General features: G+C 44.1%; 1 pseudogene across 1 annotated transcript; it reads right to left on the bottom strand.

Annotated features, from left to right (window-relative positions):
- Positions 1-3,722: 3,722 nt before the first annotated feature.
- LOC311144369 (thioredoxin reductase 2, mitochondrial-like) lies at positions 3,723-24,419 on the bottom strand (annotated as a pseudogene). Its single transcript has 13 exons — positions 24,321-24,419; positions 24,111-24,173; positions 23,496-23,566; positions 19,147-19,166; positions 18,783-18,874; positions 18,318-18,492; positions 13,081-13,139; positions 10,186-10,310; positions 6,601-6,688; positions 5,166-5,258; positions 4,373-4,444; positions 4,214-4,314; positions 3,723-3,846 (listed from the first exon to the last, which is right to left on the bottom strand). The product of its transcript is annotated as a thioredoxin reductase 2, mitochondrial-like (transcript).
- Between the last annotated feature and the right edge of the window lie 1,815 nt (positions 24,420-26,234).

The raw sequence follows: 26,234 nt of genomic DNA, 5'->3' as shown, positions 1-26,234 counted from the left end.
GAGGCAGCGTAGTCTCTAGACCAAGTGCCTCATTAAGCAGAGGCATATACTCATTTACCTATCCATGACAAATACAACAGTTAGTCTGTGTTTTGGATGTCCCCAGCCTTGCAGCCCTGCAGTGCAAGACTCAGAGCATGTGCGCTAGCTTTGTGCTGTTCTGTGGGTGATAGAGTCAAGCTGTTCCTGCTGAGCGGGGGTCAGGGTCCTTCAGTCAGCACCCCATCCCTGAACAGAGCACACAGGAATCCCCCCTCCTTCTACACCGTCTCCGACCCCTCCTCCACCTCTCCCCATGGCCTGGCTGCTCCCCTTTCTCTCCCCTCCATCTCTCCCTCCAACTCCCCCCTCTTTCCATCTCTCCCTCCATCTCTCCCTCCATCTCCCCTCCATCTCTCCCTCCATCTCTCCCCTCTTTCCATCTCTCCCTCCATCTCTCCCTCCATCTCTCCCCTTTCTCTCCCCTCCATCTCTCCCTTTTCTCTCCCCTCCATCTCTCCCTCCATCTCTCCCCTCTTTCCATCTCTCCCTCCATCGCCCGTGCTGTGCGCTGTCACTCTCCTCGTCAGGATCATTAATCAGGCCAGGAAGATTAAGCTTCAAACATAAATAAACCAGCCCAGTTCCCTCCTCTTAGACCCCCTCAGCTCCACCACTCCCTACTCCGCTCCACTCAAATCAACTGCATGACTTGTCCAGCTCAATCCAGCACTGCATAGTTCTATGCTTCCAGTGGTTATAGGAAAGGGTGATTGGGTGAAGAGTGGACTGGTGTAAAAAGGTGTACTTGACATGTTTGAAGACTTGAATAGTACGACAGAATGTATGTGACTTTTAAAGATCACAACATTATAATGCCAGTTAAATGAAATAAACAAATGGACTTATCTCAGAAGTTGATGACTCTGAGCTAAACTGCCAACCGTGTAAATACACAATGTTATCACAATGGTCTCCACATTTAATCAATAACAGATATCTCAAATATGGATTAAAGGATTAAAATGTGCACCTTGAATGCATGAGGGTTTATTCTTCATACACTGACTTCACTACCCTATCATTTCTTGACCGGCACGTTTTTTGAAGAAAAGAGGGCAATACCACCACCTTTAGGTAGTATTGGGTAATGCCACTACTGTGGCCCGGCCCAGGCAGTTCCCTCAGTCTCCATCTCTCCCATAGAGGGAGGGATTGGGTTGCCAGAGCCTGCTGGCCAAGGCATCCCCACACACAGACTCAGAGGCTGTTATTGCAGTCCCACTGTATTCCTTTGTGCATTGTGGGTGAGAGGGGGACCCCGGCTGGGCCCTGCACTACACCTCTCTGACTGACAGCCGGCCCGCCGACTGTTTGTGTGTGTCCATGGGAAACGGGGTGGTGTCACGGCGGCGACGGCCCTGAGCCCATCCATCAGTGTCACCCGGGCAATGCATGTGTCACTTTCAAGACTAATGGACAGGAAGTACAGGCGAAGAAACAACAATATTTGCAGAATATATTTTAGAAACTTTTGTTTCTCGGCTTTCTCTCTCTCTCTTATACAGCTCTGTTGCAACAAACTGGAATGGGCCCTAATCCTGATTTATGGGCTTGTTTATTTAAAGGACCTGGATCTAGAACTCCTTATGGTTTTCAGAGTGGGAGTAGAGGAGAGTACAAACATTATGGGGCTAAATTGGATAACCATGGCCTGGTTAATGTGACCACAAATCAAACCTGACACAAATCTGGCTTTCCCTGCATATAGCATTACAGCCATCACCTGGAGGACCCTGCAATGATAAGACACAGTCAGGCACAAGAAACTGGGCCTCAGTATTCCTTAAGCATCTCAGAGTAGGAGTGCTGACCTAGAATCAGGTCCCACCTGTCCATATAATCTTATTCAATATTACCTAAAAGGAAAAACTGAATACAGGCCCTGAAACGCCGTAGAACTGAGAGCCATTTGAGGCTTACAGAGAGAGCAGCTATGGGATTACATGGACCGTTACAGTGCCTTGCAAAGGTATTCATCCCCCTTGGCGTTTTTCCTATTTTGTTGCATTACAACCTGGAATTTAAATGGATTTTATTTGGATTTCATGTAATGGACATACACAAAATAGTTGAAATTGGTGAAGTGAAATGAAAAAAATTACTTGTTTCAAAAAATTAAAAAAAACGGAAAAGTGGTGCGCGCATATGTATTCACCCTCTTAGCTATGAAGCCCCGAAATAAGATCTGGTGCAACCAATTACCTTCAGAAGTCACATAATTAGTTAAATAAGTCCAGCTGTGTGCAATCTAAGTGTCACATGATCTCAGTATATATATACACCTGTTTTGAAAGGCCCCAGAGTCTGCAATACCACTAAGCAAGGGGCACCAGCAAGCAAGCAGCACCATGAAGACCAAGGAGCTCTCCAAACAGGTCAGGGACAAAGTTGTGGAGAAGGACAGATCAGTGTTGGGTTATAAAAAAAGAACATCCCACGGAGCACCATTAAATCCATTATTAAAAAATTGAAAAAATATTGCAACACAACAAACCTGCCAAGAGAGGGCCACCCACCAAAACTCACGGACCAAGCAAGGAGGGCATTTATCTCAGAGGCAACAAAGAAACCAAAGATAACCCTGAAGGAGCTGCAATGCTCCACAGCAGAGATTGGAGTATATGTCCATAGGACCACTTTAAGCTGTACACTCCACAGAGCTGGGCTTTATGGAAGAGTGGCCAGAAAAAAGCCATTGCTTAAAGAAAATAAGCAAACACGTTTGGTGTTCACCAAAAGGCATGTGGGAGACTCCCCAAACATATGGAAGAAGGTACTCTGGTCAGATGAGACTAAAATTGAGCTTTTTGGCCATCAAGGAAAACGCTTTGTCTGGCGCAAACCCAACACGTCTCATCACCCTGAGAACACCATCCCCACAGTGAAGTATGGTGGTGGCAGCATCATGTTGTGGGGATGTTTTTCATCGGCAAGGACTGGGAAACTGGTCAGAATTGAAGGAATGATGGATGGCGCTATATACAGGGAAATTCTTGAGGGAAACCTGTTTCAGTCTTCCAAAGATTTGAGACTGGGACGGAGGTTCACATTTTACATTTTAGTCATTTAGCAGACGCTCTTATCCAGAGCGACTTACATTGCTTCATGAAGCAACAATTTAGTGGTTTAAGGGGAAACATTTAAATGTCTTGGAATGGCCTAGTCAAAGCCCAGACCTCAATCCAATTGAGAATCTGTGGTATGACTTAAAGATTGCTGTACACCAGCGGAACCCATTCACCTTGAAGGAGCTGGAGCAGTTTTGCCTTGAAGAATGGGCAAAAATCCCAGTAGCTAGATGTGCCAAGCTTATAGAGACATACCCCAAGAGACTTGCAGCTGTAATTGCTGCAAAAGGTGGCTCTACAATTGACTTTGGGGGGGGTGAATAGTTATGCACGCTCAAAATCATTATTTTGGTCTTATTTCTTGTTTGTTTCACAAAAAAAAAATATTTTGCATCTTCAAAATGGTAGGCATGTTGTGTAAATCAAATGATACAAACCTCATTTTAATTCCACGTTGTAAGGCAACAAAATAGGAAAAATGCCAAGGGGGGTGAATACTTTCCCAAGCCACTCTATGTAGAATTTAGGAGAGCATTGTCACTTTTTCCCTGTCTCTATGAAGAGGTTCCTTCCCGTGTGCTCAGGTGTGTTCAGAGAAGGGGGTGCTTAACCTCAGCAGCCGGTAACCGTGGCGTCCAGCCCTGAGCGCTTGCTGACATTCATTTTGGTTAGCTCCTCGGCACAGGTAGGGTGGATCCCTACGGTCTCCATCAGGTGAGTGAGGGTGGCCCAACACCTGGAGAGAGACACACAGAGAAACACAGACACCTCATTCATAAAGCTGTCCTTACAGCAACACACATTCTCCCATCTTTAAATTTATCTTACTAGTATCCCACTGCTGCTGTACTGATAAAGGCCCACCTTGTCACAATTTACATGACATCTAATGTCCATTCATTTTGTGTAGATTAATTACTAAATGAATTATTAATCTACAGATGCAACATCTGTTAGTATAAGTATTTTACATTAGACCCAAAATGTTTTTAAAAAGCAGTTTAGCAGTTTCTTAAAAACTAGCCACAACAGAACGCTATCCATGTCTGTATTGTCTATTCTGAGTGCCTATCTAACTCCATCAAGCAGAGTGGTTGACTTACTGGAAGCCCATAGCGAAGGCCTGGGTGACCTCTCCAGCGTTTGGACCGGAGAAGTGCAGGCCCAGAATCCTCTGGTCTCCACCCCGCTCACACACCACTTGAGGCAGGGAAAGAACCAGCGTTACAATTTTGCAACCCTACTCTTAGGGCCGTTCTGACCTTAATGTAACACTGGCTGATGTCTCTCTCAGCCACAGTGAACTCCAGAGGCTTGTAGAAGGCATGGTACACCTGGACACAAAGAACAACAGAGGGATACATGTCCATTAGTCCACCAACAATACACGGTATAGTATCATTCATTTATGTTATTAAGCCATCACTTATGATTAAATAATGTTACAACATAATTATGTCAAAAATAGAAGTGCCCAAGTGAAACCAGTGTTTATGTGTCCATAGAAGTATCTTACAATACTTGCTAGTGTTAAAGGTAGGCCCTACATCTCAGATTGTTCACTAGAACCTAATATTACAATACTATGCTTTCACAACACTTTGCTTGTTTTAAAAAGGTACATTTCAGATCCTGGTTTCATGGTGTGTGTTTTATATTGAGCCAGTGAGCGTGCCGACACAAGTCGTCGTCCAGGCCACGCACACAGGCAGCTGTCAGGACCCATGGTGCACCTCTCCTGCTGCGGTGCTTTAGATCACACAGCGCCTGTCAGCACCTGATACACACCTCAATCAGGCCCTCTGCTCACCTGTCAATCACACACAGGAGCTACGCATCACTCTACAATGAGCCGGGGCTCTCTGGGTGCAGGTGTTAGCAGCTGGCACACTGCACACACACATACATGCATAAAGTAGTAAACAGAGGCACACCTGCATTCACAATCCTGTAAGAACTGAAAGTTTCCTCAACAGACCTCCATTTTCTCAAAGCCTCTTAAAACCAAAAACACTACCATGTTAGTGGTTTAGGATTAGGTTTACTGTACTGTACCTCGATGGAGTCCTTCCCATGTCTGCCCTCAGTCTCCTCCTCTGACAGGCCCACACAGCCATACTCCAGAGGGGTGAACACTGTGGTGGCAACCTACGGACACAATCGATCAGAGAGCACACAAAGCCTTGTTACATCACGTTCCATCAGGATAGACAGCCCCACACAGCAGTGCTCCAGTGGGGTGGGTGGGTGGCAGGCAGGCAGGCAGGCAGGCAGGCAGGCAGGCAGGCAGGCAGGCAGGCAGGCAGGCAGGCAGACAGACAGACAGACAACAACAGAAAAGTGATGTTACAGCAGGATAGATAGGCAGAGCCATAATACAGGCTTGTCACGTCGCCTACTGTATCTTCCAACATCTACAATAAAGTGGTCACAAAACAAAGCTACAAAAGACCACAGAAAAGAGGAACGAGACGAGACTAAGAACCCAAACAATGGGCATTTAAGCAATATGTCTGTCATTACGATTGGTTTTGGAATTATCATTTGAAAAAGGGTGCAGACGTGCAGTGTCTACCATTAAAACCATATGAGTCAGACCAGGCGGTATAATCCAGAGAAAACAACTGTTAGGCATTAAAAACACAATGCACAGAAGTGGCACTGATTTAACACACTCAAACAGAAACTGAAAACAAAGGTTTCAAAGGCCTCATACAGACAAGCTGTGGAGAGATGGGGGGAAATTGTGTGTGTGTGTGTGTGTGTGTGCCTATTGTGTGTGTATGTGTTTTTTGTTTTACTATTCTTGTGGGGACCAGAAGTCCTCACAAGGATAATAAAACAAGGAACATTCAGACAATTCGGGACATTTTGCCAGTCCCCACAAGGAAAAATGCTATTTTAGGCTTAGGGGTTAGGGTGAGGGTTTCAATTAGGGTTCGAATTAAAGTTAGAGGTTAGGTTTATGGGTTAGTTTTAGGTTTAGGGTTTGGGTTTAGGGTTAAGGAAAATTGGATTTTTTGTTCAATTGTTTGGTCCCCACAAGGATAGTAAAACAAACGTGTGTGTGTCTATGGTGTGTGTGGGTATCTATAGTGTGTGTGTTTGTGTCTATGGTGTGTGTGTGTGTGTGTGTCTATGGTGTGTACTCTATGTGTGTGTGTCTAAGGTGTGTGTACGTGTCTATGGTGTGTACTGTATGTGTGTGTGTGTATATCTATGGTGTGTGTGTGTCTAAGGTGTGTGTGTGTGTCTATGGTGTGTGCTGTATGTGTGTGTGTCTATGGTGTGGGTCTATGGTGTGTAATGCATGTGTGTGTGTCTATGGTGTGTGTGTGTCTATGGTGTGTACTGTATGTGTGTGTCTATGGTGTGTGTGTGTGTGTACTGTATGTGTGTGTCTATGGTGTGTACTGTATGTGTATGTCTATGGTGTGTGTGTGTGTGTGTGTGTGTGTGTCTATGGTGTGTGTGTTGGATGTCTGCTCACATTGTCGTAGTTCATGAGCTCATTGGTCTGCCCTGCGAGCGAGGAGCTTCCCTGCCTTAATGGCGGTGGGGGTCAACTCAGGACAACCCTGGAAACACAGAACAACACTAATGAGTGACAGGAGAACACAGACAGACAGACTGACAGAGAGAGAGAGGGAGGGAAGCAGACAAATAGCGTACATGCATGCATACTGTATGTGCTTAAATGTATGCAGGCTACGGCACACAGACAGACAGTCACAGAGTACACCTCCCTAACACAGGACCTTTGGCTATTTAGAGAGAGAGGGGACAGTTGTGCCTGTGAGTTACTGTGTAGACTAACCTGCAGCCTCAGATTCAGAAAACTTGAATGTCCTCAGAGTCAATTCATTTTGCAGCAGTCATAAAACATATCACATGTAAAAAATAAAAAATAAATAGCAAAGGATATTTACAAGCAAATAGGCAGGGTACGTGCAGTGTCATAGTGCTAAGTGCAATTAGTCTAACATTTTGTTAAGTTGCAGAATTGCATTCGGAATAAAAGAGTACTCAGGCTTGAACACACAACCATGACAATGGCATTGACTAAAGGTTTCTAAACTGCTTCGCACACTGAAAAACAATCACAGCTTTTGTATTCTCTCAACAATTTTCCCCACGTCACCTAACTGATTGTTAAACACAACAACATGCTGCTTCTGACTGTACTATAATGTACTGATGAGGATTATAATATACTGTGGATGCGTCCCAAATGGCACCTTATTCCCATAGGGCTCCGGTCTAAAGTAGTGCACTATATAGGGAATAGGGTGCTATTTGGATTGCAGATTGTGGCTCTCGATTTACGCTAGATAAATGTAATCTGGAAAAACACCCAAATAGTCTAACAATACAGGAAATTGCAGAGCTGCAGGGTGAATCCTCTCTGAAAGCATTACTTAAGTCATCAGCAACCTGTTTGATTACCACCACTGTTGCACATCCTGTTGTCCAAGACAGCTCCTCTGGCGCTGGAGGTGAGTGTGTGTGTGTGTGTGTGTGTGTGTGTGTGTGTGGTGTGTGTGTGTGTGTGTGTGTGTGTGTGCGTGTGTGTGTCTGGTGGTATTTGAGTACCTGTGTTTACACAACATCCCGGTCTGCGTCATAGCAATGTGTTTCTTGGCAGTGCCAGGTGCTCTTCAATGTCTCAACACAAAAAGGTGATCCGTTTGGACATATCGAATTAAATATCAATCCACCCCCTTTTAAAAGTCTCCCACTATGTGAAAAGATGACAGGCATCAGAGCTAAAAGTGACTCATCAAAGGCCTGTGCCAATCAAACTGTCTGGAGAGGCCTGTTTTAGTTAGGAAGCCCACAGCTGGCCAAATAAAAAGACAGGACTGACATTTAATACAACAAGTAGAAAGAGTATTGTGATACAACAGTACAGTAGTTAGAGAGGAGACCTCTTGTGTAGATCTAGCTACAGTGAGCTCCAAATGTATTGTGTCATTGTTGAGTCACTTTTATTGTAAATAAGAATATGTTTCTAATCAGTTCTACATTAACGTGGATGCTACCATGATTATGGATAATCCTGAATGAATCATGAATAATGATGAGTGAGAAAGTTACAGATGCACAGATTTCTGTTGTGTAGATCCAGCTTTATGCCATCTGTTGTGTAGATCCAGCTTTATGCCATCTGTTGTGTAGATCCAGCTTTATGCCATTTGTTGTGTAGATCCAGCTACAGTGCATTCGGAAAGTATTCAGGCCCCTTGACTTTTTCCACATTTTGTTACGTTACAGCCTTATTCTAAAATGGATTAAATATTTTTTCCCCCTCATCAATCTACATACAATACCCCATAATGACAAAGGAAAAATAGTTTTTTTTGAAATTTTTGCAAATGCATAAAAAATAAAACACAGAAATATCACATTTACATAAGTATTCAGACCCTTTACTCAGTACTTTGTTGAAGCACCTTTGGCAGCGATTACAGCCTTGAGTCTTCTTGGGGATGACGCTACAGTTTGGCACACCTGTATTTGGGGAGTTTCTCCCATTCTTCTCTGCAGATCCTCTCAAGCTCTGTCAGGTTGGATGGGGAGCGTCACTGCACAGCTATTTCTCTCCAGAGATGTTCGATCGGGTTCAAGTCCGGGCTCTGGCTGGGCCACTCAAGGACATTCAGACACTTGTCCCGAACCCACTCCTGCGTTGTCTTGGCTGTGTGCTTAGGGTTGTTGTCCTGTTGGAAGGTGAACCTTCGCCCCAGTCTAAGGTCCTGAGCGCTCTGGAGCATGTTTTCATCAAGGATCTCTCTGTACTTTGCTCCATTCATCTTTCCCTCGATCCTGACTAGTCTCCCAGTCCCTGCTGCTGAAAAACATCCCCACAGCATGATGCTGCCACCACCATGCTTCAACGTAGGGATGGTGCCAGGTTTCCTCCAGACGTGACGCTTGGCATTCAGGCCAAAGAGTTCAATCTTGGTTTCATCAGACCAGAGAATCTTGTTTCTCATGGTCTGAGAGTCCTTTAGGTGCCTTTTGGCAAACTCCAAGCGGGCTGTCATGTGCCTTTTACTGAGGAGTGGCTTCCGTCTGGCCACTCTACAATAAAGGTCTGATTGGTGGAGTGCTGCAGAGATGGTTGTCCTTTTGGAAGGTTCTCCCATCTCCACAGAGGAATTCTAGAGCTCTCAGAGTGACCATCGGGTTCTTGGTCACCTCCCTGACCAAGGCCCTTCTCCCCTGATTGCTCAATATAGCCGGGAGGCCAGCTCTAGGAAGAGTCTTGGTGGTTTCAAATTTCTTCCATTTAAGAATGATGGAGACCACTGTGTTCTTGGGAACCTTCAATGCTGCAGAAATGTTTTGGTACCCTTCCCCAGATCTGTGCCTCGGCACAATCTTGTCTCGTAGCTCTACGGACAATTCCTTCGACCTCATGGTTTTTGCTCTGACATGCACTGTCAACTGTGGGACCTTATATAGACAGGTGTGTGCCTTTCCATATCATGTCTAATCAATTGAATTGACCACAGGTGGACTGCAATCAAGTTGTAGAAACATCTCAAGGATGATCAATGGAAACAGGATGCACCTGAGCTCAATTTCGAGTCTCATAGCAAAGGGTCTTAATACTTATGTAAATAAGGCATTTCCATTTATTTTTTTAAATACATTTGCACAAAAAAATTTAAAACTGTTTTCACTTCGTCATTATAGGGTATTGTGTGTTGATTGATGAGGAACAATTTTTATTTAATCAATTTTAGAATAAGGCTGTAACCTAACACAATGTGGAAAAAGTCAAGGGGTCTGAATACTTTCCGAATGCACTGTATATGCCATCTGTTGTGTAGATCCAGCTTTATGACTAAATCTCAAATGAATTTAAAAGACAAGCAACAAATTATATGGTGCCTATCTAGCGCATTCATTTGTAATTGAAGAGTGAACTACAGTGTCACTTTAGTAGGCTTATTTGGGCAACTGTAGGTTTTATTTCAGTCTTCCATACATTCCTGAAGAGGTTCATGTTGGTGTTTTAAGGCTGGGTGAGTACGCTGTGAGGATGACGGACATGATCAACACCTACCTCACCGGTATCACCGAAAGCGTAGATGTTCGGCACAGATGTGGATCGTCAGCAGCCACAATTATTTTCCTAGACTCCTTGTTGAGCTTGACGCCAACTTTCTCCAGGTTGAGAGTTTTGGTTTCCTATACTTGCCTATAGTCAAGTATAGGAAAACACAGTCAGAGACTCAATATTACATGACACATTGAGAGAGAGGGGAGGGTACAGGAATCTTGGTTCCTTAGAAAACCTCAGACTGCTCAGTGTTGTTAACGCATACCATTCAGTTGGCACACTAGTGGGATTACGTTTACAGCAGGTCCTGCTACTCTTCATCCAACAGAGAGAGAGAGGCAAATATTCAGGAATTAGAAAAGAAAACACCTGCACAGCTTGGAGAGGGGGGGTGGGGAAGCGAGGAAGGGTGGCTTGTCTTTTGGCTGGGAGTGAATAATGAGCAGGCGGGGGATAGGAAGGCATCCCATCAGCCATTTGGGGCCCTGGGTGTCATTTCTCCCACTTCCTGCGGTACAGTTGACTGATGCTGTCGAAGCTTGCCCATCTTGCCGCCCCGTCTCCATGGTGACGTGGAGCACCAAGCACCCCTGACACCAGGCCGGGCCCTGGTTGAGGCCCTCTCTACCTCCCTCCTCTTCCCCCTTGCTGCCCCACCTTCTCACTCCCTGCCTGGGTAACACAATAACGCCCCCCCCCCCCCCCCCACCTTGGTAGGGCCCAGTGGTACCCACATAGATGCTATCGGACAACAAGAATAACAACCCCTCCCCCCAAGACCCTTTTCCTGACCTGCCCATTACTGCAGCACGAGTGGTAGAGAGACAGGCAGTAAGGCTCATAGCAGCTGTTTTCCTGGAAGAGCTGCACTAGGCTAGTCTAGCAGGACCATGCAGAGTCACCAGTGTTCAACTATGCAGATTAGGTCTAACACAGGGATCTCTCCCTGTCATGACTTCCTTTCTCAAAGTATTAAATACATGTAAATTATACCAGTGGGATAGCACAGTGCATAGTTAGATACTGTAGCAAGAGTTGTATTTACAAAAAGGTTGTTCTTAGGAGGTCTAGCCCCACTTTGGTCTCACAGCTCACCCTACCAAATCACAGCTCACCCTACCAAATCACAGCTCACCCTACCAAATCACAACCCACCCTACCAAATCACAGCTCACCCTACCAAATCACAGCTCACCCTACCAAATCACAGCCCACCCTACCAAATCACAGCTCACCCTACCAAATCACAGCCCACCCTACCAAATCACAACCCACCCTACCAAATCACAGCCCACCCTACCAAATCACAGCCACCCTACCAAATCACAGCCCACCCTACCAAATCACAACCCACCCTACCAAATCACAGCCCACCCTACCAAATCACAGCCCACCCTACCAAATCACAGCCTACCCTACCAAATCACAGCCCACCCTACCAAATCACAGCCCACCCTACCAAATCACAGCCCACCCTACCAAATCACAACCCACCCTACCAAATCACAGCCCACCCTACCAAATCACAACCCACCCTACCAAATCACAGCCCACCCTACCAAATCACAACCCACCCTACCAAATCACAGCCCACCCTACCAAATCACAGCCCACCCTACCAAATCACAACCCACCCTACCAAATCACAGCCCACCCTACCAAATCAAATCACAGCCCACCCTACCAAATCAAATCACAGCCCACCCTACCAAATCAAATCACAGCCCACCCTACCAAATCAAATCACAGCCCAGTTCTACCAAATCACAGCCCAGTTCTACCAACCACCACTGAGACTGGAGTCAGTAGGGCTATCCTAGACTAGTGTCCACTCTGCTCTCTCTATGTATAGACTAGACTACTAGAGCCACTCTAGTCTGGCCTTTCCTGCCTTTCTAAGTTTCTCCGTCTATGATCGGAGACTGTTGGAGCGCCACTGATCCATTGTGTGGTGAGACAGAAACAACAGAGGTTCTCCTGATAAGAGCCTTCAGTGAGTGTGGAGCCACACATATGGGCAATGAGAGCCAATGACAGGCAGGCCTGATAGGACCACGCTGAACAAAGACTGTTGTAGCACACAGAGGAAATCGCAAGACCCACCAGCTAATTAGCCACAACAAGCTTTCTGGCACGACTTGAAATGAGACCAACTACTGTACATGGTGGCTTATCAGATCAACCAAGTGAACAAAGACAAGAGAAGGAAGTCAGAAAGACTGACTTTTTGGGAAATATATTATTTTGTTTCCAAAAAGGGGTTTCTGAGAAGGCATTCTATTTAAGGCCTAAAATGATAATAAGAGATATGATTGAATGAGATTCCGCACTTTGGCTCAGAGATACTTTTCTGTTTGTCAGAGTGTGGGGAGACTCAGAGGCTTCACATCCAAGCACTTCAGTTCATATTGAGGCATATACCAACCCCTGACACCCTCAGACAGACTTCCACCTCTTTCGGTGTTGGGGGCAACAGAAATAAGTGGGAGAGAAGAGTAACGTGGTACACCCAGAGGAAATAGGCTGTTTCCTCATCTATGCTATTGGCCACCTGGCCTGGGGTGCGGCCCTGAGGAAGGATAGGCTGTGGAAGGCTGTGCATGGAGAAGGATGTAGCCTAGCTATAGCTACAGGACTGGAACAGACAGTCCCACCACTGCAAACAGCCTCCCATCCCTCCCTCAGAGCAGCTCACTGTCTGTCCTCACTTGCACACTTTCCATCACTGATGTAAAAGCATGAATCAATGCAAGTGTAATCATTGGCTAGAGGGAGTTTCCACCATTGTTAAATCCATGACGGGAAGAACGCAAGTGCACACTAAGAAAAGGGTGGAGAATCAGGACACACCCACAGTATTTTATAGCTCCACTGAGGAGGGTACAGACCCAGTCTGACCTGTAGTGTAAAGGGCACATTGGGGATGTCGAGAGAGGCCCACTCATAACTCCCACAGTCTGACAGACACACTTCAAAGGAGAGGCCCAGGAGTGGATGTGGATGTGCTCTCTGCCCTGCATGAGAACACCAGGGTAAAGCCCACAACAGACTGTAGCCTACACTGTAAGAGTAATAATAATAAAGTCATATTCCTCTTAGATCCAATAATAATAATAATAATAATAATAATAATAATACAGACTGGCGGACAGGGTCTGGTAGTGCTCCAGTTCTCCCTGTCAGAATAAGCAACAGCGGACTTGGAAAGCATATCAACTCCTGTAGAAATGGCACTATGGTTGTGAGTAACCTAATTTATGTTCCATTAACTCCGCCTTCTAGTGAGTTTATACAAACTGTCATCTCCTACCATTCTGATAGATTGGAGACGGTCAGAAAACGTGGTTGTAACGTTAATAATTTGGTTGTTATTCCATTTGTTACCTCAAGGCAGATGCCCTAGGGGCAGAGTGGCCTACAGTCATTGAATATGGCGCTTTTAAATGTTAGAGCAATCACAAGTAAAACCTTTCTCGTGAATGACCTCATTACTGAGCGCAAATTTGTTTTCATGTTTCTCACCGAAACATGGCTGTCATCAGACTGTAGTGGCGCTCTTATTGCAGCCTTATTGCAGCCTCCTTTTTATTGACATATCCTCTGCTGTTGATGTTGCTTTATCTGATCACCACTGTGTATTTTTTACTACCTTCTTGCCCATAGCACAGGGTAATACTGAACACATTATTAAGAAATGCTATCTTACCTCTACAGATTTCATTGAGTGTATGAACAATACTCCACTACCTATTCTGCCTTCTTCTTGTGATGATTTAGTTGATAACTTTAATAGCAAATTAAGGGCAACCATTGATGCCATAGTTCCAGTAAAGTTGAAAAGGGATCCAAACGGAGAGAGATTTGGATGAGTGAGGAAACTAATCAATTAAAGAGAAATTACTGAAAGGCAGAGCGGAAGTGGAGAAAGTCAAAGTTGCAGGCCCATTATGATATTCTGAGAGAGCAACTTGGCATATATAACAAGGCAATTAGAAATGCCAGACAGGCTCATTATTTCTAACGTGATCACTATTAATCAGAATAATTCGAGAGTGCTCTTCTCAACCAGTGATGGCCTGATAAATCCTAACCTTGCAAAACACATGTGAACTTTCCTCAACATCTACAGTGGGGGAAAAAAGTATTTAGTCAGCCACCAATTGTGCAAGTTCTCCCACTTAAAAAGATGAGAGAGGTCTGTAATTTTCATCATAGGTACACGTCAACTATGACAGACAAAATGAGATTTTTTTTCTCCAGAAAATCACATTGTAGGATTTTTTATGAATTTATTTGCAAATTATGGTGGAAAATAAGTATTTGGTCAATAACAAAAGTTTCTCAATACTTTGTTATATACCATTTGTTGGCAATGACACAGGTCAAACATTTTCTGTAAGTCTTCACAAGGTTTTCCACACACTGTTGCTGGTATTTTGGCCCATTCCTCCATGCAGATCTCCTCTAGAGCAGTGATGTTTTGGGGCTGTCGCTGGGCAACACGGACTTTCAACTCCCTCCAAAGATTTTCTATGGGGTTGAGATCTGTAGACTGGCTAGGCCACTCCAGGACCTTGAAATGCTTCTTACGAAGCCACTCCTTCGTTGCCCGGGCGGTGTGCTTGGGATCATTGTCATGCTGAAAGACCCAGCCACGTTTCATCTTCAATGCCCTTGCTGATGGAAGGAGGTTTTCACTCAAAATCTCACGATACATGGCCCCATTCATTCTTTCCTTTACACGGATCAGTCGTCCTAGTCCCTTTGCAGAAAAACAGCCCCAAAGCATGATGTTTCCACCCCCATGCTTCACAGTAGGTATGGTGTTCTTTGGATGCAACTCAGCATTCTTTGTCCTCCAAACACAACGAGTTGAGTTTTTACCAAAAATTTATATTTTGGTTTCATCTGACCATATGACATTCTCCCAATCCTCTTCTGGATCATCCAAATGCACTCTAGCAAACTTCAGACGGGCCTGGACATGTACTGGATTAAGCAGGGGGACACGTCTGGCACTACGTCTGGCGGCGTAGTGTGTTACTGATGGTAGGCTTTGTTACTTTGGTCCCAGCTCTCTGCAGGTCATTCACTAGGTCCCCCCGTGTGGTTCTGGGATTTTTGCTCACCGTTCTTGTGATCATTTTGAGCCCACGGGGTGAGATCTTGTGTGGAGCCCCAAATCGAGGGAGATTATCAGTGGTCTTGTATGTCTTCCATTTCCTAATAATTACTCCCACAGTTGATTTCTTCAAACCAAGCTGCTTACCTATTGCAGATTCAGTCTTCCCAGTCTGGTGCAGGTCTACAATTTTGTTTCTGGTGTCCTTTGACAGCTCTTTGGTCTTGGCCATAGTGGAGTTTGGAGTGTGACTGTTTGAGGTTGTGGACAGGTGTCTTTTATACTGATAACAAGTTCAAACAGGTGCCATTAATACAGGTAACGAGTGGAGGACAGAGGAGCCTCTTAAAGAAGAAGTTACAGGTCTGTGAGAGCCAGAAATCTTGCTTGTTTGTAGGTGACCAAATACTTATTTTTCACCATAATTTGCAAATAAATTCATTAAAAATCCTACAATGTGATTTTCTTCTCAATTTGTCTGTCATAGTTGACGTGTACCTATGATGAAAATTACAGGCCTCTCTCATCTTTTTAAGTGGGAGAACTTGCACAATTGGTGGCTGACTAAATACTTTTTTCCCCACTGTAAATGTGATGAGTTTGCGATATATTTCAAAGATAACCAACATTTTCTTCAAAACAGTTTTTAATTGCATATCTGAAGAAGTGCAAGCTATTGTTAAATCACTCCCTGTTCGCAGGCACCTTACCCACTACACTAAAAACTTCTATGGTGAAACCCCTTCTGAAGAAAAGTAATCTAGATTATTCAGTTCTTAGCAATTTTCAGCCAATCTCTAACCTTCCATTCCTAAGCAAAATTTGGGAAAAATTGGTATTCAAACAGCTAAATTAAGTGCCAACTGTATTTTAGAAAAATTCCAATCTAGTTTTTGTGCCCACCACAGCACAGAGACAGCCTTAGGTAAAGTGGTAAATGATCTTAGAGCCAACACAGATGCCAAACAGCTCTCTGTCCTTAGATTTAAGTGCTGCATTCGACACTGATGACCATGATGTCCTTCTGGACAGACTGGAGAGGTGGGTTGGCCTCTTCGATCCACTTCTAAATTTGTTTAGGACCTATTTAACCGGTCAAGACTTTGTCACCCTTGGTGAACATAACTCCGAGAAAATACATATCACATGTGGCGTTCCACAAGGTTTGATTTTGGGTCCAGTACTGATCAGTTTATATACGTTACCCCTTTGCAGCGTTATCAGAAAGCACAGCATTGATTTTCACTGCTATGCAGATGATACACAGCTTTACATGTGTCACCAGATAATTTTAGCTCCACTGATAAATGATTAGACTATATCAGTGATTTAAATATTTGGATGGCTCACAACTTCCTCCAGCTAAATCAAGACAAGACCGAGATACTTATTGTTGGAGCCAAAGCACAGAGAGAGAATCTAGCCGCACATTTTAAATCACGGGCAATAAAGATAAAACACCAGGTAAAAAACCTAGGTGTTATTTTAGATTCTGAACTAAATTTCAAATCACACATTAGGAATGTGACCCAAATAGCTTTTTACCACCTGAGGAACATTGCCAAGGTGCGGCCATCTCTCTCAGGCTGATACAGAGAGACTCATCCATGCTGTATTACAAGCAGGCTTGACCACTGTAATGCGCTCCTGTCTGATCTACCCAAGAAAGCCATTGGTCAAGTGCAAAAAATACAGAATGCTGCAGCACCGGTACTGACCAAGACCAGACGGAGAGAACACATTACACTGGTTTTAAAGTCTCTGCACTGGCTGCCTGTGAGTTTTAGAATTAATTTTAAGATTCTTCTATTAGTTTTTAAATCAATCCACGATTGTGTACCCCAATACATGTCAGACATAACTATCCCAAAGCCTAGGACCAAGAGGCATGGAGAGGCAGCTTTTAGTTATTATTCCCCTAGCCTCTGGAATAGCCTGCCAGAGAACCTGAGGTGGGCTGAAACTGTGTACATATTTAAAAGAGATCTTAAAACAAATATTTTTAGCTTGTTTTTCCTTGGCGTGCGTTTTATTTGTTCAGTTTGTGTCATTCTTTCATTTTATTATCTTATGTTTGTTGTGTAGTAGTAAATATTTCAGCTTTTATTTTCATTGTTTCTTTGTTTAGTTTTTCCTGTAAAGCACATTGCGTTGCATCTCTCCCCAAAGGTCACCCACATCCTGGTCCCTGTCACATGTCACATGCTCCCCGTCACACGCACAGGCAGAGAGAGAGACACCCGCCCTGGCCTGTCCTGGCTGGTACTGTACAGTCACACACACTGCTGAGGGGTGTAAAGTCAGGCTTTCGGAAACGCGTCGTCTTTGGGACCATCTCAACACAAATAAACTTCTTCCGGGCAGCCAGGCGGAAGTTCCCTCCATTGTGTTGGTTGGCGGAATGAGAGAAATTACATGGTGTGATAAAGAGAGAAAAGGACTGTGGAAAGAGAGAGGTCTGGTGTGGGTGCAGAGCTAAAGACAGACAGGGCAGGCCGTGCAGTGACAGATGCTGCAGGGTGGAGGAGGTGGCGTGGGGTGGCGTGGCCGGGCAGGCAGGCTGGTTTCCGCAGGGCTGGCATGATGGGCAGGAAAGCCCAGAGCAGAGCAGGAGAACAAAGGAGGGAATGCAGTGACCCCGTCCCTGGGTGCATCCTGCCCTCCCTCAGCAAGGCCCAGGACCAGGACCCAGCACTGGGCTGGGTGATTAACACTTCCCCTGGTGATTCCATCATTCACACTTTATTACCTTGTTTTTGGGCTTGATACTCTCTCTGTCTGCTGACACTGCACTCTTTTGTGGATGACAATAAAACAAATGTCTGGAAAGGGAGGGGGACAACAACTAGTGGTTTAACTGATATCTCCGGATACGTCTTTGCAAAGCCTATTGTCTGTTATGTGGCATACTTAACACACGTGATTGCAGCTACTACTAAAATAGTAGTGATGTCTTCCAAACAGTAATGTAATAATTTGTTGGACATTTCTCTTCCTCCCCAGACACACTCACCTATGGCCCACAGCACAGAGTCGAAGGTGTCCTGTTGGTCCTGTCCTGTCTGTTTATCTGTCCAGGTCACCTGCAGTGCCCCAGAGGACAGCTTGTCCACTCTCTTAGGGACATTCCTCCAGAAGAACTTGGTGCCATAGCCTTCCATGTAGTCTGTCACCAGCCCTGCCATTTGCTGCAGCACACACAAGACAAGAGGGGAGAAATTCAGGTTGTTGACAGCTCAGAGTCACCTTTCCAATACTCGACTTGGGAGAACTATTATTCCAAACTTAAAGTCCCAATATCACCAGTACACAATTAATCTATATCTATTTGTAGTGAGAAATTCTATTTTCTCTTAAATATAATTAAAAGCTTCAATAAATTTGAGTTAGCATATAAACACAATACAGTATAGAGAAATAAGAAATTAATTCAAATAGTGTCAAATCTATTTGGAAAAAATAGTGATCAGTGCAGTACCTGATCGAACCTCCGGAGGAGGATGCTGCGCACCATGAATGTGGTGTCCAGGCCAACGCCTGTCAGGAAGCCAGCACACTCCAGGGCCACATCTTCATAGCACCATGTTCAGGAAAACAGAACAACACTACACAAATGCTCTCATAGAGGAACCTTGTCTATCTTTAGTCAAAGCAGATGTGACAACTGAGAAAGTGGAGCATAAGAGGCAGAGATAGACTGTGAGGTGACCCCAGTCTAGGAAGGGGTCACCACTTGAACTGCAATTTAGCAGTTTAACTTCAACATTAGGGCCAACTCACTCTGACAATATACAGTGTAACCAGTGACTCATGACCAAGCACATCGGCAGTCAAAAGGATACAACTGGCACCAACCAAAAGTCTGAAAAACAAAAACAAAAATCATTAATCTTACATGTTTTCATTTAGAAGATATCTCTTGGAAGTTACAGTGGCTTGCGAAAGTATTCACCCCCCTTGGCATTTTTCCTATTTTGTTGCCTCACAACCTGGAATTAAAATAGATTTTGGGGGGGTTTGTATAATTTCATTTACACAACATGCCTACCATTTTGAAGATGCAAAATATTTTTTGTTGTGAAAAAAACAAGAAATAAGACAAAAGAACTGACAACTTGAGCGTACATAACTATTCACCCCCCTTGGCAAAGTCAATACTTTGTAGAACCACCTTTTGCAGCAATTACAGCTGCAAGTCTCTTGGGGTATGTCTCTATAAGCTTGGCACATCTAGCCACTGGGAATTTTGCCCATTCGTCAATGCAAAACTGCTCCAGCTCCTTCAAGTTGGATGGGTTCCGCTGGTGTACAGCAATCTTTAAGTCATACCACAGATTCTCAATTGGATTGAGGTCTGGGCTTTGACTAAGCCATTCCAAGACATTTAAATGTTTCCCCTTAAACCACTCGAGTGTTGCTTTAGCAGTATGCTTAGATTCATTGTCCTGCTGGAAGGTGAACCTCCGTCCCAGTCTCAAATCTCTGGAAGACTGAAACAGGTTTCCCTCAAGAATTTCCCTGTATTTAGCGCCATCCATCATTCCTTCAATTCTGACCAGTTTCCCAGTACCTGCCAATGAAAAACATCCCCACAGCATGATGCTGCCACCACCATGCTTCACTGTGGGGATGGTTTCTCGGGGTGATGAGAGGTGTTGGGTTTGCGCCAGACATAGCGTTTTCCTTGATGGCCAAAAAGCTCAATTTTAGTCTCATCTGACCAGAGTACCTTCTTCCATATGTTTGGGGAGTCTCCCACGTGGCTTTTGGCAAACACCAAACGTGTTTGCTTATTTTTTTCTTTAAGCAATGGCTTTTTTCTGGCCACTCTTCCGTAAAGCCCAGCTCTGTGGAATATACAGTTTAAAGTGGTCCTATGGACTGATACTCCAAGCTTTGCAGCTCCTTCAGGGTTATCTTTGGTCTCTTTGTTGCCTCTCGGATTAATGCCCTCCTTGCCTGGTCCGTGAGTTTTGGTGGGCGGCCCTCTCTTGGCAGGTTTGTTGTGGTGCCTTATTCTTTCCATTTTTTAAATAATGGATTTTATGGTGCTTCGTGGGATGTTCAAAGTTTCTGATATTTTTTTATAACCCAACCCTGATCTGTACTTCTCCACAACTTTCTCCCTGACCTGTTTGGATAGCTCCTTGGTCTTCATGGTGCCGCTTGCTTGGTGGTGCCCCTTGCTTAGTGGTGTTGCAGACTCTGGGGCCTTTCAGAACAGGTGTATATATATTGAGATCATGTGACAGATCATGTGACACTTAGATTGCACACAGGTGGACTTTATTTAACTAATTATGTGACTTCTGAAGGTAATTGGTTGCACCAGATCTTATTTAGGGGCTTCATAGCAAAGGGGGTGAATACATATGCACGCACCACTTTTCCATTATTTATTTTTTTGATTTTTTTAAACAAGTAATTTATTTAATTTCACTTCACCAATTTGGACTATTTTGTGTATGTCCATTACATGAAATCCAAATAAAAATCAATTTAAATTACAGGTTGTAATGCAACAAAATAGGAAAACGACAAGGGGGATGAATACTTTTGCAAGGCACTGTATATAGTACAGGTATATGTGCTTTTCTATACGATGCACTTGCGAGACATTCATACGTTTTCTTTCAAATTATCTTGAATACTACTGCGCCAAACAAAACAGGGAAACTGGACACAAATGTTTACTCTGAATCTGAGGAATTTAAAAGTGATGAAAATTCTGTTCGAATTTCGGAGGCCTCATTACTCAACTGTAAAAAGTCAAGACAGACAGACAGACAGAGAGAGAGAATAAGAAAGAACAGGAAAGGGTGGCGGAGTTGGTAGGGCCTGTCTCTCTGTCTCTGTGTCTGTGTGTGTGCCAGGTGAATCACACCTCTAATCCAGCCCTGCGCTCCACTCACTACTAGCGTTCAGGCTAATCCCTGCGGATGGGGTGTGCCGTGTTCCCGTGTTCCCATGTTCATGGCTCAGTCCACAAATCACTTCGCTGAGTGATGCCCATCACCCGCATGTAGGCCGTGGCTCCGTGGCCTCTCTCGCTCTCCCACCCTCTACCTATCCAGGGCTCCCCACGCTGGCCCAGCCTCTGGCAGCTGAGGGAGCCTGGGGCACACACAAGCCCAGCCAGACCCCCCCCCCCCCCCCCCCCCCCCCCCATGCTAGTGCTAACTGCTAAGAGCGTCAGTACCCCGATCGTCCTGTCCACCTAATGCACAGCTGCACTTAGTGCACATTGTGAGGTGGCTTAGGGAGGGATTAGGCTAGGAGCTTTAGGCTGATTCCACACTCATCACTGAAACATCTCCTTTCCCTGGCTGGGTCTCTCTCTGCTTGGTTATATTGTATTTCAGAGTGACTCTGGGATCGCTCTGTTCTCCCTCATCCGGGTGATGGTGTCTGAAAGCATTGGTGGAGGTGGTGTTCAACCTCACAAGTGGGTCTCAAAAACACTGCATCCAGATGTGAATGGGGGAGGGGGGGGGGGGGCTGATTGTGTAACTAGAAACTACAGAGGGATGAATTCCAGTGGAAAAGACATACTTTACTGTACTGATATCTGCCCAGTAAACGTTGCCCACTCCCCTGGAGGATAAGAAGTACTAGGAGCAGCCTTTCAAACAACAAAGATAACACAATCAAACTTTCAGGGCTTCCATAGGCTACATCCTGATCCAAAGCCAGTAGGAGTATGCCTGACTGTGACAGTTAAGAATTTGCCACTGGCTCTCTCTCTCTCATAGCCTTGGGCCAACCTTCAGCAGTCCAGACAAGAGATAAGTGAATCTGTGTTCTCCTTCGGTGTCTCCTGTGTTTGCCACAATAACGGTACTCTTTCACAAGTGTTCCTTAGAGGGGAGAGCTCTACAGGCAGCAGACTTGATCTGAATCCAAATACAAAGATATAGGATGTGAACTCAACTCCCTAACACAGTGTTGTGACTATAGACAGAGAAAATATAGTGTGTTACACTGTCTCCTTTTGATCTTGCATCTTGTCATCCCAGACTCATTTTCCCAGCTGTTCTGTAGAGGATGAAAAACGATAGCACATTTAAAGCCTGGTTCACTGCCCTTTAGCACTGGAAATTAATTTAAATAAATCCTAAGTAAATATATAATAAAAACAATTTAAAAAGGAAATGCAGTGCATTACCTACTGTAATAAAAGTCAGCATAAAACATATTCTTACACTCATGTCTACACTTCCCATCTATCGTGTTTGTGAGTGTGCTCCGGTCCCTCTAAAGGCACTCATCACTCACCTGGAGCCATCCACTACCTCCGCCAGCCGATCAACCCAAACACCCTCTCAGACCCCACCTGCACAGCTGACAGCACAGCTCCCTCCACAGAGCAGAGCAGCACAACAGCACGTCAACAACAGCTCCTCCTAGGCAGGGAGAGATAGGTCTGAGGAGAGGAGAGTCAAGGGAGGACCTGCTAATGCTAACCCCTAGTAGCCTGAGGGGCAGGCAAGCAGAGGACCAAACTAACAGTAGGCCCCTGCCTAACCACTCCACTAAACTGAACAGCCTGCTTAGGAGACATGCTGAAAGAGGGAAGGACAGTGCAGGGAAAACATATTACACACAGACCATGGTCTGTCCCAGATGGGCTTGTTCTGTAGATGAGTTCCTATTGCCCTCTAGTGGTAAAATGTATGAACAGCAGCCTAGTTTGACGGAAAAAATACCATATCCCTGACTAAAGCAGAGAGGGGTAACAAATAGGTTGTTGCGATAGAAAAATTACGACGGAAATCTATTGTAATGTTTATAATAGCAAGGATTATCAATGAGTAGGCGACTAAGATAACTCTTCACTGTTGGCAGTTACATTACAGCCACACTAACAAACATTACACTCAACCTCCATTTTGTGCCAAGAGGAAACGGTGCGGAGAGACCAATTAGACAGGCGATGACAGGATTTAAATGGCTGGATTGGAGATGTGTTCAGCAAAGGTCGGGACACACACACACTGCTAATCTGAGTCAGGAGTAGAGAGTGACAGGAACATTTAACAGGTACCATAGTAGAACACACTGTGTCCTGGATGGATCATTATGATAGAGCTGTCTGTGTACATGGCACAGCTAAATGCTGATGTACAGTATTGTATGGTTTGTGTGTGTGTGTGTGTGTGTGTGTGTGTGTTTCACCACATGTACCACTCACATCTTGCCAGGGGACTCTTTCAGCCAGAAGATATCATCACTAGTGATGCCGTGCTCGATTGCTCCAGGGATCTACAACACAGGAAGTAGAAACAGGTAAACACAACAAACACCGTTTGAATCATATTCTCAATACAGCTCCTGGAAAACCATCTGGCAAACAATCAGGTAAGGAAGGTTGGCTTTGTTCTTTGTTAGTCTGTTATCAACAGACAGTAAGCCACAGCCTGTGATACACCACAGGGAGGGAGGCCTATGAGAGGCCGCAGACCCAGGGTGTATCCCAAATTATACCCTATTCCCTAGGTAGTGAATAGGGAATAGGTAGGGTGCCATTTGGGATGCAGCCCCAGACACTGCCACCCTCCTCCACCCAGAGAGAGCCATGTTTCCCCCACCACCATGCCATCAAAAGCTCCAGATCCACTGTGGTGTTATCAGCAGATGGGAGGATCAATGAAGGAGACACCTCTCCCCCTGGTCTGTCTGTCTACTGGGCAAGGACACCATACAGAGGGAGAAGTGGGGTAGGGAGAGAACCGAGAGAAAGAGGAGAGATGGAGGTGAGGGGGGAGAGGGAGAGCGAGGACGAAGAGAAGGAAAGGTTAATACTTACATGTGTGGGGTACTTTGGCCGCCCCCCAGTTGCAATCACAATGTCCTTGGCAGTCAGTATCATCTGCCAGACAAGGGGGAGAGAAATGATAATGACTTCAATAGGAAAATATGAATATGGCACCGTTGAAATTATGTTCCTTAAATAAAAAATTAATATGGTGAACATTTACATTTTTTGTCATTAACTCCCAGTTTGAAATAGTATTACCTATTTTCCTGTCCTGGTTAACCCTTTGACTGTGTGCTCATCCACCAGACTTCCTTTAATGTTCAGATACCTCACCTTCCTGTCAAAGAAAAACAACATGGTGACACAATGCAAACACCACAGGAGAACTCATGTGAGATCTTGTGCGAACACCGGGTTTAGCTGAGATAGGTTAAGTACTGCACAGCTACACTGTTAAAGCAGTTTTCTAGCCAAACCGATTGTATATGAGAGTGAAGACAAAGTTTGGAGGAAAGAGGTTAAGCCCCGGATCGCTAAAGCCATTTTCTATGAAACTGGGTCTATTAAATATGAGATTCGGTTGCACAATGTGAACATCTCAGAATTGGGTTGCCTGTGTAAACGCAGCCACAGTGGCTGTAGGTAATGGGGTGTCACTCACTTGTCCTGTAGCTGGAAAATATATGTTCTTATCTAATCTAATGATGGGAATTCAAAAACCATGCAGGCCTCCAACTAGGCTACACCTAAGCTGCTTTCCAAAATAGTTCGAGAAATGTTAGTATCCACAGGTTTCCATTGTTCTCATAATAATGAGATTTGCCAGCCATTCTTCTGGGCGTCTTTCACAGCTGTGCCCAGCAGAGCAGCCTGGTGCATGAGCTTTTGGGAATGCAGCCCACGTTCACGCACGTGCCACCAATGCCCCACTTAGTACCTGGAAGGGTAGCATGATATCTTTTTTTTATCTAATATATTAATGCAGATTGTTCACAACATGCACACTGTTTGTTTACTCCGAGACAAAGAAGGAGAAATGCTACAAGTCAACAGTTTTTTGTCCTCCTAGGCCAAACATAGATCTCAAACTCGAAGCGGCATTCTGCCTTCTCCCTCTTGTTTTCAGACACTAGTGTTACCCACCACTGGCGCATGTGAATTGGGTTATTCCTGTTATGCAGTGCCTAGTCTGTCCCCAGGAAATAACACCTCTTATAGTGTAAAATGTGGATTCCAAAAGGCTTAAAATATAAAGTTAGGTGTCTTTACCATAAAAACACAAAGATATGGATCTTAAAGGGCATTTTATTCATTTTGACCATTTGGTTTTCAGTGGATGTAGGCGTTTTTGCCATGTCCCCGGGTGTTATTCATCAACTTATACGAGAAATATAAGCCATTAAATAATAAAATATTAAAAATATGTATTCATTCTTTTATAGTCCTACTTCAAATATCTGTCATCAATACTTTTTTTTCTCATGATTCTCTGTGTCTCTGATTTCACTTTCCACCCTGTTAGTTTAAAAAACAGCCCCTTCCCACAATGACATCATGTTCAGGAAGCGTCAATCATTATTTTGGCGGGAAAACAACAGTGCAAAGCAAATTGAGTATCAACACACTCAGTTTTATTTATATATTTAATGTTTCATGATGTTAGTCAGTATGTCTCAAGCTTAAATGTCCACCATGTTAGCCTATATTAGAGGAACATGTTATCACATTTTATAATTTAAAAATATGTTTGGAAGAAAAGTTAAATTTCTCTTCAAGTGTTCACCATTATGCTAGCTGGATCTTGATCACTCACAGGATCTTGATCATGCTAGCAGGATCTTGATCACTATGGCTAACTTAGCCTCCAAATTTCCACCCTGTTAGGTTCCTGTTAGGCATATGCAACAGGTTGGAACATGCACCTAATAGGGTGGACATTTTGTCAGAAAATATTGAAAATGAATTACTTATGTCAATATATATGACCATTTACATAATACATTTATATTGTATGTATATTTGTATATATATATATATATATATATATATATATATATATATATATATATATATATATATATATTTGTATATATATATATATATATTTGTATATATATATATATATATATATATTTGTATATATATATATATATTTGTATATATATATATATA

This window comes from Coregonus lavaretus (assembly GCF_964263955.1).
Source record: "Coregonus lavaretus genome assembly, chromosome: 17".
NCBI lineage: Eukaryota > Metazoa > Chordata > Actinopteri > Salmoniformes > Salmonidae > Coregonus > Coregonus lavaretus.
This window is presented reverse-complemented; position numbering and strand designations above follow the sequence as displayed.